Source organism: Tachypleus tridentatus, chromosome 13 (genome assembly GCF_004210375.1).
Source record: "Tachypleus tridentatus isolate NWPU-2018 chromosome 13, ASM421037v1, whole genome shotgun sequence".
Classification (NCBI taxonomy): domain Eukaryota; kingdom Metazoa; phylum Arthropoda; class Merostomata; order Xiphosura; family Limulidae; genus Tachypleus; species Tachypleus tridentatus.
The window spans coordinates 75,947,710-75,955,839 of record NC_134837.1 but is presented as its reverse complement, the minus strand read 5'-3'; positions in this window follow the sequence as shown (position 1 = coordinate 75,955,839).

The window sequence follows — 8,130 nt, the reverse complement described above, 5'->3', positions numbered from 1 at the left end:
TTTAAATCTCTTATAATTCATCTCTTTTAAAAAAAAAAACTAGAATTAAGTTGTAAAGGTAGTAAAACACGCATATGATGTACCAGTTACACATGATAAAAACTATATTTAACGGGAAGTGGTCCTCCAATACAGTAAAGAAGTTGAGGGGGTCAGTCGATTGGCGAAGTTTAGGAACCCCTGCTCTACACTAATCTTATATATGATGTTGAATAATCACTATGTAGCACAAATTTTGTTTCTGGATAGTATGTGTTATTTCTTGATTACTTATGTTGTAAGAGAACAGAAAGTAGCCATTATTTCCTTCAAACTTTTTTTTGGTTTTGTGACCTGGATAATGAAATTTAGAAATTAACCTATTTTCTATGTAAAAACGAGCAAATTTGCACATTTTCATTTACATAAGGTCTGAACAAAACAACATATGAATCAAGATTTACATGTATTTATACTAAAGTTATACAAAAATGAACAAAAGCGTTTAGAAGTGAGCAGTTTTTCGAGATTTGCAACTGTAGCGTAAATCACTTTCACGTATCAGCCCCCATATATAGTCTCGGCATTCGATTTTGTTAGACCAAGATATCTGATTAAGTCATTGAGGTCTCTTTGGTTGGGGTAGTAATCTGGATCTTCAACGTCTACCTCCTCCTCTGATTTGTTTCTCTCTGACGTAGTGGGTACAGGGAGCTTAGGACAATGTGGGACTGGGATGATGGATGATGGAAGCTCCGAATACATGATAGCAGATGCATTCTTGCCAGACCGACGTTTGGAAGGGTCCATCATGCAGAAGTAGCAATTCCTTTAGTGTTGAGTGGGTTCACGCCAAATTCTTGGAATAGCAAACTTCATAGCTCTCTTTCATCCTCTGTACCATCCTGCAAAAAAGCAAAATAAAATTGTTATTATGAAGAATAAATTTATTTAATCTACATCTTATGTGTAATAGGTTCATACAAAATATTTTATGTGATATTTTTTCTATACTATTGGAAATTTAATAAAATATATTTAAATTTTAAAAGGTCTAAAATTTGTATAATATAAAATCTTACTATTCAAGCAAGCAAAAATTGTTTATCTTACCTTCTAGAGTTGTTTTTTTTTTTTTTGCAGTGCTCGCAGGTAAAATGAGGTGCCCATGGTTTGTCTTGATCCCCGACAAGGTATGCCGAAATATGCCTTGCCTTTTAGCAGATGCTGTCACAGAGTAATTTTTAGCTCTTGTCTTGATAAATTGGCAACATACAAAGCAGAATGCGTCTGAAGAATGCTTGCAACTTCTTGATGCCATCTCTGATAAAATCAGATAAGTCTATGTGTTCACTTAGACAGCTAGAACTAAACTGAAGTAGTGAGTGGTGAGCCCCTGTATATATATATATATATTACTATGGAATGTTTTACAAATTCTCGTGAGCTCTACAACATTCTAGAAAGTTCTTGAAAATTCTTGTAAGTTCGAAAAACTTCTCTATCAGCTACTCAGCACTGAATCAACCAGGAATATTCTGGAAAATTAGTAAATTTGAAAATTTCATTACCCAGATCACAAAAGCAAAGTTTGAAGATAAAAATAGGAATTTTTTTATTTACTGTAGGCATAAGCAATTGGGGAATTGGGGAATAACATTTTCTGCCCAGGAACAAGAACAAGTAAAAATTTTGTTACATAGTGTAATTAATTCGAATGACATCATGAGTAAACTGTTGGGTGAGTTCTTTAGGATTATTTGAAAAAAAAAATCATAGTGCAAAGCAAATTACACTTAGTAATAACACATGCCTCTTATTTATTAAACTATTACTTCTACGGTATTACGTAACTAGCGATAAGTCTAACGTCATAAATAAACAACGTTCAAACATAAGTTTCATTTTTGTTAATGTCGTATCTCGATACTTCGCCAAAGGCATAATCTTAAAATTTATAACAGTGAACTAATTGGCTGACAGTAACAGATGATCCTCGTCGCACCAAACATGCTGGCCCTTTCATCTGTGGGGACATTATAAAGTGACGGTCAATCCCACTATTCGTTGGTAAAAGAGTAGCCCAAGTGTTGGCGGTGGGTGGTGGTGACTAGCTGCCTTCTCTCTAGTCTTACACTGCTAAATTAAGGACGGCTAGCGCAGATAGCCCTCGTGTAGCTTTGAGCGAAATTCAAAAACAAACAATAACAGATGACCTGGCTAAATCATAAACTGCCTAACTCCCTATTTATATCTAGCTCAAAGTACCCTAAGACTGTAAAGAAGAATCTAAACCATAAACCTGGCACTTATTACCTCACGTCAAATCTCCTCCTGATCAAACAACAATACAAGTGTCTAAATTCAAAACATAATCTACTACAATATTTAAGGCTAGTAATTATCAATATATTACTGACATTTATTCCTCTAAAACGATTACTTTCACACTGGTTAGAACTTTTTTGTTGTTGAAAAATAGGTATATGTTATTTTCGGCTTAACTATTTTCCTCTCCATTATTTATTGCATAAAACAAGTTGTCATGACACACAAGGTGTCCACTAGGAACCCTACCGAAACTCGTGTAACATTGCAGCTGGCCCGGCATGGCCAAGCGCGTAAGGCGCGCGACTCGTAATCCGAGGGTCGCGGGTTCGTGCCCGCGTCGCGCTAAACATGCTCGCCCTCCCATCCGTGGGGGCGTTATAATGTGACGGTCAATCCCACTATTCGTTGGTAAAAGAGTAGCCCAAGAGTTGGCGGTGGGTGGTGATGACTAGCTGCCTTCCCTCTAGTCTTACACTGCTAAATTAGGGACGGCTAGCACAGATAGCCCTCGAGTAGCTTTGTGCGAAATTCCAAAAAAACAAACAAAACAAACAAGTAACATTGTAGCTGTCTCAGTCTTGGCGCCGTTTGTGTGAGGTGTTTGAAAAACAGATAGGCAGTAGATCTCTGGCAGCTCGAGAAGAAGAAGCTAGAACCATCTATTTATCCAGCTAAATGTATGGTTATTAAAAACCAGTTAAGTTAATTATAATTATATCCATGTAAGTCTTTAAGTCTTGAATAATATCTGGTGTGAAAAAATGATTGTCTTTACTGTTAGTATGAAAGAACAAATTAAAGACATTTTTAAAGTGACTGTAGAGCTCGCAGTTTGTTTTAAATTTCGCAGAAAGCTTTGATTGTTTTTTTTAATTTCATGCAAAGCTACACGAGGGCTATGTGCGCTAGCCGTCCCTAAGTTTGCAGTGTAAGACTAGAGGGAAAACAGCTCGTCATCACCTCCCACCGCCAACTCTTGGGGTACTCTTTTACCAACAAACAGTGGAATTGACCATCCCATTATAACTCCCCCACAACTAAAAGAGAGGACATGTTTGGTGTAATGGGATTCGCACCTGCGATCCTCAGATTACAACTCGAGTGCCTAACCACCTGGCCATGCCAGGCCTCTCACTGTTTGAGTCAAATTATGTTTTTTGAAAATAGATGTAATTTTTATTTTTTTAAGACATCTAGCATTTGTTTTGGTTATGAGTTTGTTGTCTTGCAATTCAGTATGGTTAGAGGTTATTTACAGTCAGGAAACAAATACAGTTTTTGACCATTAAAGCATGAAATCATTAAGAGATAAAGAAATAAAATCGTAAACCTATAAAGGTATAAATTTAGGAAGTAGTTGTCAAAAACATATTGTTCGACTTGTGAAAAGGAAGGACTTGTGTGTGTGTGAACACTGTGGATAACGGTAAATAAACTTACTATTATTTCTTGAACTTTGGAAAGTCTAAACCTAGAATTATTCATACATAATCTCAACAAAATGAAACCACTATTGAAGCACATTAACCGAATGAACCGAAATGTATATTCAAGCAGAAATTCAGACACGCTAAGAGATTAAAGAATCGGTGAAATAGATTAGTATTGAAATTAAACGGTTAACAAGCTCTTATGATCACAGATGTCGGTGATGCTAATGTAAGAGATAGTAAAGTAACAGTAGATGTTAGAAACTCGTTCAGATAGTTGTCTTGTGAAAAACACGTAGTACATGAACATCTCTCATATCCTTCAAAATATTGTTTGTTTGTTTTCTTATAGCAAAGCCACATCAGGCTGAGTTCATCGAGGGGAACAAATACCTGATTTTACTGTTGTAAGACCGTAGACTTACCGCTGTACCAGCGCGGGACACTTCAAATGAACTTTTTTTAGTTGATTTGGGTTTTGTTTCTGTACAAAAAAGTGTAGGTTCAGGCGGGAATGTGTTATCTCGGTTTTGTAGCCGCACCTGTAGCTATAGCTTTGATAAATTTGCTTAGTGTACATAAATGTCCTTTGTCCCTTCTATTAAATCTTAAGGAAATTCAACTTGGAAACATTGTTAATATTTATATGTTGTTAATTATAAAAGCAAACTTGTTTAAATATATGGTTATATTATATATATCAAACTGTTTTCACAAGGTCACCAACAAAACGTTGAGTAGACCAAGACTTAGCCATTTTAGAAATTAAATGTGATTTTTTTGGTTTACATTTGTTACCAGCAATATTAAAAACAGCAAAGGGGAAAAAAAACATTAGGCATTTTTTCAAAGTAAAGCAGTGCAGTTCAAGTGTTGATTGATTTGTTTTTGATAAAATAAACTTTTCTAACCACAGCCTCAAATATCATACTATTACCATCTCTTATAAAAATATTAAACATACTAGGTAATTGTAGTTAGGACATAATAAAACTTTCTTATTACACCAGTTATTATCATATGACATGTCCATATTTTTCATCAGGGATACAGGTTCAACTTTCTATCACACCGAACATGCTCGCCCTTTCAGCCGTGGGAACGTTATAATGTGAGATCAATTACACTGTTCGTTGATGACAGAGTAGCCCATGAGTTGTCGTTCAGTGATGATGACTAACTGCCTTACATCTATCCTTTCACTACTAAATTATGAAGGACTAATGCAGATCACCCTTGTGTAGCTTTGCGTGAAATTCAAAACAAGCAATCATGATAAAGCATTATTTAATATAGATAGAAATATCTCAATTTCAAGCAGTCTGTCAAACTATTTTAGAGAAGTGTCTCGCTAGAATTATATTCTTTCTCATGTTGTTATTATTAACTATATTATTATTACTATTATTTCATTCAGTTTTACACAGCTATATCTATGTAAAATTACAATCCCTACTTCTAAGGTAATTTAAAAAGAGCTGTTAATGGGTTTGCTGTGGTACATGAATGTGGTATTTTTGCTGTCAAACATGCTCGCCCTTTCAGCCGTGGGGGCGTTATAATGTGATGGTCAATCCCACTATTCGTTGGTAAAAGAGTAGCCCAAGAGTTGGCGGTAGGTGGTGATGACTAGCTGCCTTCCCTCTAGTCTTAGACTACTAGATTAGGGACGGCTAGCACAGATAGTCCTCGAGTAGCTTTGTGCGAAATTCAAAAACAAACAAACAAACAAACAATTTTGATATTGTTTGGTGTTACGTAGGTAGTGTGATGTCATCAAACATTGATACCATTTGGAAAAGGTACGTAACAACGCTTTCCAAAGCAAAATATTCATATGCTTAATGGCTCTACACGGCAGCGGGTTCGAATCTCCGTCATACCAAACATGCTCGCCCTTTCAGCCTGGGGGCGTTATAATGTAGGTCAATCCCACTATTCGTTGGTGAAAAGTAGCCCAAGAGTTGGCAGTGGGTGGTGATGACTATCTGCCTTACCTCTAATCTCTTACACTGCTAAATTAGTGTAGCTTTGCGCGAAATAAAAAACACAAACATATACTTCGATCATATAAATATGATGATATCGAAAATTTAAATTTTCCAAGACAAGTATTGGAAGTAAAGGAATATTGATCAATTTGAGATACCAGCCAGAAAAATATAAAAAGGAATAAACCCACTCGAGTTGTGGTAAGTAAAATGTATTGTTTTGTAACAGATGACAATCAACAAGCAAATGATCAATGGCAAAAGTAGTCCATGTGCCCTAGGCAACAATACATAATATAATGAAGAAGAATCTCCATCTGTGATAACAAAGTAGTTATGTGTACACAAAACGCCTATGGATTTCTGTGTAGTCAGACTGTTGAAACATTCACTGGGGAACTTTTATCCTGGTGCATTATATATATTATGGAAAGCAAAAGGGAAGATGGATTTATTTGGGCAAGACAACCTTACGACATAACTTTGCAATGATAACTATACCACAAGGCTGTTGCCAAAATGCATAGTCATCAAATGGAGTATGACTGAACATAGTGACACGCATTAAAACGTGATGATACTCCAAGAGTTCCAGGCATGGCTAGGTGGTTAAGGCACTCGACTCGTAATCCGAAGGTCGAGGGTTCGAATCCCCGTCACACCAAACATGCTTGCCCTTTCAGCCTTGGGGGCGTTATAAGGTGACAGTCAATCCCACTATTCGTAGGTAAAAGAGTAGCCCAAGAGTTGGCGGTGGGTGGTGATGACTAGTTGCTTTACCTCTAATCTCACACTGCTAAGTTAGGGACAGCTAGCGTAGATAACCCTCGTGTAGCTTTGCGCGAAATTCAAAACAAACCAAATACTCCAAGATCGTTCTAATAATTTTAATTGAATAATCTCTTCGTTCTCGTAAGTGAAATGCTACACATGATACATGCTTGTTATTCTATTTATTTCGTGTAGGAATATTGTTGTTATTGTAATAACTATATCACATGCAAGTCAACCCTAATTTAATTCTGACTGTGTGGAACAACTTGTTGAAGTATCAAACCATTTGTTGTTTGCAAAAATGTTGATGAATTAAGGCGAGTTTGTTTGTTGTTAAAGTGATAAGCTATACAACTAGCTATCCGTATTCTATCTACTGCGATTATCGAAACCAGATTTTTAGTATTATAAGTTCTCAAATGGTGAGTGGAAAAGAACAAGTAATCAAAAACAGACCTGTTATTTTTGTCGACTGAAAAGACTAGTAAATAGAACTTAAACACCAAGATTTGTTTGTCAGAGAAGATTACGTGTTCTTTTAGTTAGTACAAATTAAAAACTTTAGTTTGTACAAGAGCTAAATCAAACCAAATTATGTCAAAACCGATATTGAAACTTTTATCAATATACACTGTATAGTCAGTTGTGGTTTAACCTTGATAATATGTTTCTACTATGTCATCGTGAAAGTACAAAAAAAGCAACTATGTAAGCACCTACAGGTGAATTGAATGAACGAGAGGCAAGCGTTCGTTGTAACTAAATAATTATTCACATAAATAACAAAACGCGTAAGCAGTTTTTTCAAATCAAGTTAAATAATGTTTAAAATTCTCAAGGTGCAAACTTTAATATTTTAATCGTTCCGTGGCCATTTATTATGGAAATAAGAGAAACATTTGACACGATAGTAGGCCTACGTATATATCGTGAGAAAGTTCACCTGTGTCCATCATATCTTTCAAATACAAACGGATGTGAACACAAGGTGGCCATCTAGAAGTACTTATGTTGAACTTATTTTTTAGGAAAATATCTTAGAGAAGACATCAATAGAATTAGTGTTATTTAGGTAACCATTATTTCCTTTTTTTTCTATGCAGGTAATGTTTAACTATAACAATACACAACAGGAGAAAATAAGTTCAAGGCATAGTTTGCTTGTTTTAAAATTCGTTTGTGTAAGAATATTTCTCATTTATTTACTTTCTTTGTTTTTAATTTCGCGCAAAGCTATACGAGGGCTATCTGCGCTAGCCGTCCCTAATTTAGCAGTGTAAGACTAGAGGGAAGGCAGTTAGTGATCCGCCAACTCTTAGCCTACTTTTTTACCAACGAATAGTAGGATTGACCGTAACATTACAACGCCCCCACGGTTGAAGGGGCGAGCATGTTTGATGTGACGGGGACTCGAACCAGCGACGCTCGGAGTATGAGTCGAGTACCTTAGCCACCTGACCATACTGGGCCTACTTTGTTTTTAGACACAATGATTAATCAACAATGTAATATCAGTAATCCATATATATATGTATATATATGTTATATTTAAATATTGGCGGCATATTTATACAAACGTCCTTTATCTTTCCAGTTAAAACTATGGGAGCCAAAATAACAATTGT